Genomic DNA, 8605 nt, shown 5'->3' on the forward strand with positions numbered 1-8605 from the left:
ATCTGGCCAATAAGAGTAAGGGAGGATGATTGGGCTGCTGTGTTGAGGAACCCAAAGTGCCATGCCAGTCGAGTCACGTAGGGGCCAATGGGGATGGCCCCTCTCTGATGCCGCTCCGTCTGGTGGTGAATGGCGAGAGAAATAAAGTAGGCGAGGTCGAGTACATGCTCGTTCGCCATGCTCCATAGAAAGTAGGCATCGTGAGTGTTGACGACGCCGGTGCTCTCTCGACGTCCTGTCAAAGTGTGTGCCAAGATGGCGTGTAGGTATCTCAAGGAGGGAGAGAGAACCGATGCCTTGGAGTGGCTCGGGTCGTAGGTGGCTGAACTGGGGACCAAAGCATACCAGCACTTCGAGGAAGAGTAGTGGATATGGCAACAGAGAGTGTCGAGGTCGTTCTTATCCATGAACTCCTCTGTGTACAGGCCTAAAGCTATACCAAACTCGGACACACTCAACTGGCATACTAAATCTCCGAGATGGAACTAGATTGTTCTAGGATCATCAAAGTTAGTCATGACATCTTGAACATGGAATGTTGAGCAAAGTTCAAGTGTGAGCTCAAGGTACGTTGGCTCGATGATCGTAAAAAAGAGGTCCCATGGATCGGTTGTCATGAGTGCTCGTACATCGTCAGCCAACTGGACTTGTTCAAGCGCTGTCCAATCAATACAGCTAAAGGTCGGGCCCGTAGGTCTTGCAATAGTTCCTCTTGATTGCCAGATGGAAATTGGAGGTATGGGTGGCGAATTTTCGCGGTAGGGCCCGAGGAAGATGCCCCTTTCCATTTTTTCGAAGCGGGAACGACAATTTTCTTACCACGTGAGCTTGATATGGTATACCTGCAAGAAGAACAAAGAATATAACCGTAATTAACTAACTCAATAAGTAATCATGCTTATAGTTAAACTAATCAGTCCAACCAACAATACTCAGCAGTTTAATCTAAATGATAGAAGTTTATATAGCAATTGACATAATAAAAGCATGATTATTTTCAACATGAAATGACTGAACTAGACTCTATGGGAACACACAAAAAGAATGAATGTATCAGAAAGCATTGACTAAAATGGCAAAGAATAAACGTATAAGCATAACTACAGTGAGAACTATGAATATAAATAAAAAATCTGCCAAATAAAACCATAAGAATCATAAAATTAGTAAAAATGGTGAAGAAAATAGAGAGAAAAGAGTAAACAAACGCTAAAAAGATGAGAATGGGTGTCAAAAATAGAGTTGGAGGCGGCGTACGGGGGTGGCAGGGAGGCCGTGTGGACTTGCAGCAGTTAAGGTTAGGGATTTTGGGTGAAGAAGATGATGAATAGTGAAGGGTATTTATAGATTTTGGGACACACAGCCAGGGGACACGCCCGTGTTCCCCAATTTTGTCTCCAACTTGAAGTTGATTTGGTGAGGCATTGAGCTCATTCCGGCGTAGTTTTGGTTTATTGTGTTTTCTCGGTTTAAATGTCACCCATTCATCTAACTCCTCAATTCGTAACCTTCGTTCTTCATGGGTAGATTCTTTGTTGTGGATTGAACATGGCTGATGTGTGTCCTTTGAACTTATTTCCTACAAAATAGGTTGCACCGTATGACTAGTCTTAGTAGAACAATTTGTACAATCACTTTCAATTTTTGATTTTTTGTTCGGGTTGCGAGCTTGAAGGTTGATTGTTTCGTCTCCTACACGAAGTGTGAGTTCACCTGTGCCAATGTCAATAATTGTTCTAGCAGTTGCTAAAAAGGGCCTTCCCAAAATTAAAGGAACATTACTGTCCTCTTCTATGTCTAAAACAACAAAATTAACTGGGAATATAAATTTGTCAATTTTAATGAGTACATCTTCAATGATACCCCTAGGAAATCTAACAGTTTTATCTACTAATTGAATGCTCATCCTAGTTTGTTTGGTTTTCTCTAGACCTAGTTGCTTAAACAATTTGTAAGGCATAACATTAATACTAGCCCCTAGATCAGCCAACGTATTATTAACATCTAAACTACTAATTAAAAAAGGAATCGTAAAACTCCCTGGATCTTTTAGTTTGTTGTGTAGCTTATTCTGAAGAATGGCTGAGCAAACTACATTTAGCTCCACATGCAACCTTTCATCTAACTTTCGTTTACTTGCTAGAAGCTCCTTTAAAAATTTGACTGCGTTCGGCATCAGCGAAAGTGCTTCAATAAACGGTAGGTTAATATGTAGTTTCTTTAAAAGTTTAAGGAATTTACCAAATTGTTCGTCTGAGCGGTCTTTCCTTGTCGCATTAGGGTATGGCATACGAGGTTTATATTCTGTACTTACCAATTTTTGTTTGTTTTGGCCTACCTCATTCTTTCCTTTACTTAACACCGGTTCTGGCCTTGGTTTTGCCACTAACCTTTCCTCATCTTGAAGGGAAATTGCGTTGAGGTGCTCCCTTAGGTTAGATTCAGTGTTGCTTGGCAGGCTACCTTGTGGTCATTTGAAAATCAACTTGGCGAGCTATCTAATCTGAGTTTCGAGCCCCTGGATTGATGCTTGTTGATTTTTAAGTGTCGTCTCGGTATTTTAAAGACGAGTCTCTGACACTGAGTTGAATTTGGTTAGCATCTCCTCAAGGTTCGACTTTTTCTCCTGCTGGTATGGTGGTTGCTGGAAGCCTGGAGGGGGTGGTAGTTTCTGATTTCCTTGGCCTCCCCATGAAAAATTTGGGTGATTCCTCCAACCTACATTGTAAGTATTGCTATAAGGATTGTTTTGAGATCAAGGATTATTACCCATGTAATTTAACTGCTCGTTCTCCATGTTGTGGCCATAAGGTGGGTATTCTGAATTGCTCGATCCACCTCTATTTGCTTCACACTGTATTACTGGGTGAACCTGTGAAGAACTAAGAAAACCATCAATTTTCTTATTCAAGAGTTCTACTTGATTAGAGAGCATGGTAACCGAATCGACGTTACAAACGCAGGCTGTTTTCGTTAGCTTTGTCCTCATGACTTGCCACTGATAGTTATTCAGTGACATCTCCTCTATAAATTCATAGGCATCTTCAGGTGTCTTATTATTGATGGTTCCTCCAGCGGTTGCACCAATCATCTGCCGAGTCGAAGGATTCAGGCCATTATGAAACGTTTGAACTTGTAGCCTAAGTGGTAACCCATGGTGAAGGCACATTCTCAAAAGGCCATTATGTCTCTCCCATGCATCGTAGAGTGTTTCTAAATCCATCTGTACAAAAGAAGAGATATCATTATGTAATTTAGCTTTTTTATCCAGGTGAAAAATATTTTAATAAAAACTTTTCAGTCATTTGATCCCAAGTAGTGATTGACCCTCGTGGTAACGAGTTCAACCATTGTTTAGCCTTATTCCTTAACAAAAAGGGAAACAACCGAAGGCGAATGGCGTAATCAGAAACGCCATTAATTTTAAAGGTATTGCAAAATTCTAGGAAATTTGCCAAGTGAGCATTGGTATCCTCGTCCTGCAAACCATCAAACTAAACAAACTGTTGTATCATTTGAATTGTGTTAGGTTTCAGTTCAAAATTATTTGCAGCAATAGTAGGTCTAACTATACTTGACTCAGTTCCTATTAAATTAGGTTTAGCATAATCATACATAGTGCGTGGAGTAGGATTCTGATTTATTGGATCAGCAACAATCGTAGGAGGTAACAGATTTTCTTGGTTTTCAGCCATCTCCTCGGTTGTGGTTGAAGTATCGTCCTCTTGCTCGTCCTCTGTGTATCTTAGGCTTCACCTTATTTGTCTTCGGTTTCTGTGAACTGTGTGGTCGATCTCACCGTAAAAAAGTAGTGGTCTTGACGGATTTCTTCTGATCATAAATTAGAAAAACCTGTCAGAAGAAAATAAATGAAGAATTAGAAAAGAAAATACAAATTTAAATTGCAATAAAAGTAAAATGGCTAAAGTAATAAAAATCGAGTGTTCCTAATATCTTAGTTCCCCGGTAACGGCGCCAAAAATTTGATGCGTGATATTCATGACAGGTTTTAAATATTTATAATGAATCGTTCTTGAAACTAGCTATTATCACGATGAAGGCAAGTGTACCTATCGAATAGTAGTATAGCTTTAGTAAGACCGGATTATCGAACCCAAAGGAACTAAAAGTACTAGTATCAACTTTCTTTTTATTATCTAGCCTAAAAAATAAAAAGGGTTTTGTTTATCTAAATAATTAACTAAACTAAGAAATCATAGAAAAGAAATTTAGGGAAAATACTTTTTGGAAAACTCGATTGATTAAGACAATACCTAAGGAAAAATCCACCTAGACTTCACTTGTTATTTGACTCTGAATCGAACGATTTATTCATTCAACTTGTTTCGTAGAGATCCCTAAGTTATATTATTATTGATCGCATGATTTCGTGATAGGTTTTAAATATTTATAATTACTCGTTCTTGAACTAACTATTATCGTGATGTAGGCAAGTGTACCTATCGAACAGTAGTATAGTTTTAGCAAGATCGGATTGTCGAACCCAAAGGAACTAAAAGTACTAGTAATAACTGTTTTTTTATTATCTAGCCTAGGAATAGAGAGGTTTTGTTTTAATTAACTAATTATCTAAACTAAGAACGCACAGAGAAAATAATTGGGGAATTGCTTTTGGGAAAAATCGTTTGACTTAAAACAATACCTAAGGAAAAATCCACCTAGACTTTACTTGTTATTCTGGCTCCAAATCGGACGATTTATTCATTCAACTTGTTCCATAGAGATCCCTAAGTTATGTTATTATCCCTATTCAAGACTAATAACGTCTAATCCCTAGATTGAATAACCAAGACTTTTCTTTAATTAACACTCTAGGGTTGCATTAACTCGATCTATGGATCCCCTTATTAGGATTCACCCTAATCCGACAAAATCTTGTCACCCTATGTCTAGGCGTGCAATCAACTCCGCTTAATTATGACAAATGTACTCTTAGACAGGGTCTATTCCTCCTCTGAATAAGAGCATGTCTTGAATCAGTATCCTGGGATATCAAAACAAGAATTAAGAACACATAATTAAGAACAAGTTAAATATTTATCATACGATTCAGAAAATAATAACAAGATTCGTCTTAGGTTTCATTCCCCTTAGGTATTTAGGGGTTTTAGTTCATAACTAAATAAGAAAACATCTCTAACTAAATAAGAAAACATCTCATAAGAATAAAGAATACAAAACATAAAGAAAACCCAAAACTCCTGAAGGGAAATTGAGGAGAGATCTTCAGTCTTGATGATGAATCTGGCTTCTGAGATGGATCAATCGGCTTCCTTGGAGTATTCTTCCTTAGAGTAATTCATTACTCCCATTTCTTCGTCTCATATTTTTTCCTTCTTGAGGGTGTATTTATAGTCTTTGGAATGCCAAGAAGCCCTCAAAATTAGCCTTTTCTGAATTGGACTCAACTTGAGCTCGGCAGGGACACGCCAGTGGCACACGCCCGTGTTCGATTACTTCAGGCCGTGCTCAGAATAGTCAAAATAAATTCTTCTCAACTTATAATTTCTACCGATAATTTCTTAGAATAATCCATAGGTATCATACATTGAGAATTCAACTAAAAGAACATAAAAGTTTCAAACATTCCAAGTTGAGTATTTAATCATGCAAACATAGGTGTTTGCATCCTCACTAAAGATTCACTCAAATCACTCGAGGTGTTTAAGGACAATAAATGAAGCACTCAAATAGTCAATAATGCAAAGTCATTACCATAGGCTTGCATGAAAATCAAATCTCCACCATTATAATTTAAGATGATACATCAAATAAAAGGTCTTTAGAGGGTTGTAATGAGGCTTGGTTAGGGGGTGTGGTCACAAGCTGAAAGAAAGGGTTAGAATCGAGATTGAATTGAAAAATTTCCTAACTAGAAAAAGAGTTAATCTTCACTTGCGTACAACAGAGCTTCTTCTCAGAATATGAAATTACAAATATGTATACATAGTTTTTTTTTAAGAACAAGTTAAATAATCATAGGCTAACTTATTAAGAACAAAACATAGCTAAGCAATCCATTCAACTCAAATCTTGACGAAAATAAGGATTAATTTAGGGGATTTCAACAATAATGGGTTAAGGGTTAATATTGAGGTTAATACAATGAATGGCTTGTTAGGCTCAAAGGGGTTTACTAGGGGTTAATCATGGAGGTAGGCTTTTCATGGCATGAGTGGGTCAATCCTAAGTGCCTTAATGATTTTGATATATCAAATCAAATGGTGTGGTCTCGGCATGCATAATCAAGCAAGTTCTAGAATAACAGTTCAATATTGACGCACTCAAAGCAATAATAAAAGTGAGCATGAAAGGATTAATAGATGCTCAAAAGGCTCAAAAATCTCACAAAAATTATGGCTTTTTGATGTTTAGACTCTTGAATTCCGATTCAAAGTAAAACCTAGACTTGGGGAAACAACCTATAATTTTAAATTCTTAAAAATTAACTCATCATGCTTGATTCTCTAATGTCTTAAAGTTTAAACAATCAATGCATAAAGGCCTATGTTTTAATTCAAGATATATCAATTAAAATCATAAATCAATTAAAATTTATCCTAAATATGATATGAAAGCTTTTCAAGAGAATAAGGCAATCATTTAGGGATTTTTCTGGTAATGAAATAAATACCCCCCCACACTTAAGATGTACATTGCCCTCAATGCACAAAGATAGATATTAGAGTGGAAAAATAAGATAGGGAGAGAAGTGAAACTTCTTGTATGATGAATTCCTCGAACTGGGGTTCTGGAGAGGAATCGGTTCGAGAGTGGAGGAGGATACTCCGACGGTCATAGAGGTTTATTAGGCCATAAGTCCTGGATATTATCTCTAGTGGTAGCTATGGTCGTGGTCGAGCAGGACATGGCAGTCGTAGAGAACCTTACCCGGTGGAGGTTTAATTTCTATGTGATGATGAGCTTAAGAGCTCTATAGAACTGTGATAAAATCAGGAAATTTTTTAGGGGATATTAGGAAGAATAATTACTCAAAAAGAAAAACCGAAATTGAGATTTAAAAATAAAATTCTAAAATATGCTAAAAATAAAAGTAAAAATAAAAGTAGTTTTAATAAAAATTAAAAACATAAAAAAAAAATGTTTTTAAACATTTTCATCGCTCGATGGTTCGCGAGGTGGGACTGGCTATAAGATGTGGAGGTGCTAACAAATCTGCTGTAGAGTAGCATCAATGTTGTCAAATCATTGAAAACACTGCTGCTCGAATCGGGTGAGGTGCTCAGATATGTCAACATATGAAGCCACCGCATGAATTGGACGAGAGGGTGGTGGTGGTTGAGTCGGTTGGTCCTCGTGCTGTGGGGGGACATCATCAGGAATGTCCTCGTAGGCCTCCTTCTCGGTAGATTGGGCGAGACGATACTGGGGAGGGTAGGTTCCTCAGCGCCTCTCGATCATTCTCATGCTAAGCATGCTCGAGATGCCTTGTGGAGACATTTCGCTGATGAGGGTGAGGGATGATTCTTGGGCCGCGGTGTTGAGGAGCCCGAAGTATCGCGCCAGTCGAGTCACGTAGAGGCCAATGGAGATGACCCCCTTCCTATGCCGCTCTGTCTGGTGCTGAATTGCAAGGGTGATGAAATAGGCAAGGTTGATGACGTGCCCTTGCGACATACACCATAAGACGTAGACGTCGTGGGTGTTGACGACGCCAGTGCTGTCTCGCCTCCCTATAATCGTGTGAGCTAAAATAGCGTGTAGGTACCTCAGGGATGGTGGGAGAACTGATGCCTTGGAGCAGCTAGGATTGTAGGAGGCCGTGCTAGGGGCCAAAGTGTGTCAACACTTCGAGGGAGAGAAATGTATGTGGCAACTGAGAGCATGTAGTTCATTCTTCTCCTTGAACTCCTCCGTATATAAGCCTAGTGCAGCACCAAACTCTGGGACGTTTAACTGGCGAATTAATCCGCCTAGGCGAAATTGAACCATGCCGGGATCATCGTAGTTCGTCATTACGGTCTGAAGATGGAACGATGAGAATAGTTCCATCGTAAGCTTATGGTATGTTGGCTCGATAATCCCAAATAATAGCTCCCAAGGGTCTGTGGTTAGGAGGGCCCGAATCCTATCAGCCATCTAACTTGTTCTATAGCAGCCCAGTTGATGCAGTGGCTCGCAATTAAGGGTCGGGCCCGAAGTATTTGGAAAAGCTCTTTTGGGGGCCCTCGGGGAAACTGCAGGAGGGGGTGATGAATTTCCTTTGTTGGACCCGCGGAAGACGATGCTCCCTTCCTTTTCTTCGAGGCAGGTACGGCAGCCTTTTTACCATGTGAATATGACATGGTACCTGCGTTAGAATCATCAAGACATCTTGATGAGTGGTCAAAGTAAAAGGAATACAATTTTCAAATAAAAAGTAGAATTTCAGCCACAACCAAACATAACTAATCTAATAATTTCGCGACCTTATCATTGTATGAAAATGAGTGTAGTAATGGCATGTGTAGGACAAAAGAGTGAGCCTTTTGTAACAACATAATTGAAAAATGCAAATTGAATAATAGACATTGGCATGGAAATATCATGAGAGTAAGCATGGTAAAGTCATGGGTATGAGGTT

The 8605-nt window shown here is 38.9% G+C and overlaps 1 non-coding gene across 1 annotated transcript; it reads left to right on the forward strand.

Moving 5' to 3' along the window:
* Window positions 1-3149: 3149 nt before the first annotated feature.
* LOC128296184 (small nucleolar RNA R71) lies at window positions 3150-3255 on the forward strand. The gene has a single exon (XR_008286732.1). It is a non-coding gene; the product is annotated as a small nucleolar RNA R71 (small nucleolar RNA).
* The last annotated feature ends 5350 nt before the right edge of the window (window positions 3256-8605 follow it).

This window comes from Gossypium arboreum, chromosome 7, assembly GCF_025698485.1.
Source record: "Gossypium arboreum isolate Shixiya-1 chromosome 7, ASM2569848v2, whole genome shotgun sequence".
In the NCBI taxonomy this organism is placed as follows: Eukaryota; Viridiplantae; Streptophyta; class Magnoliopsida; order Malvales; family Malvaceae; genus Gossypium; species Gossypium arboreum.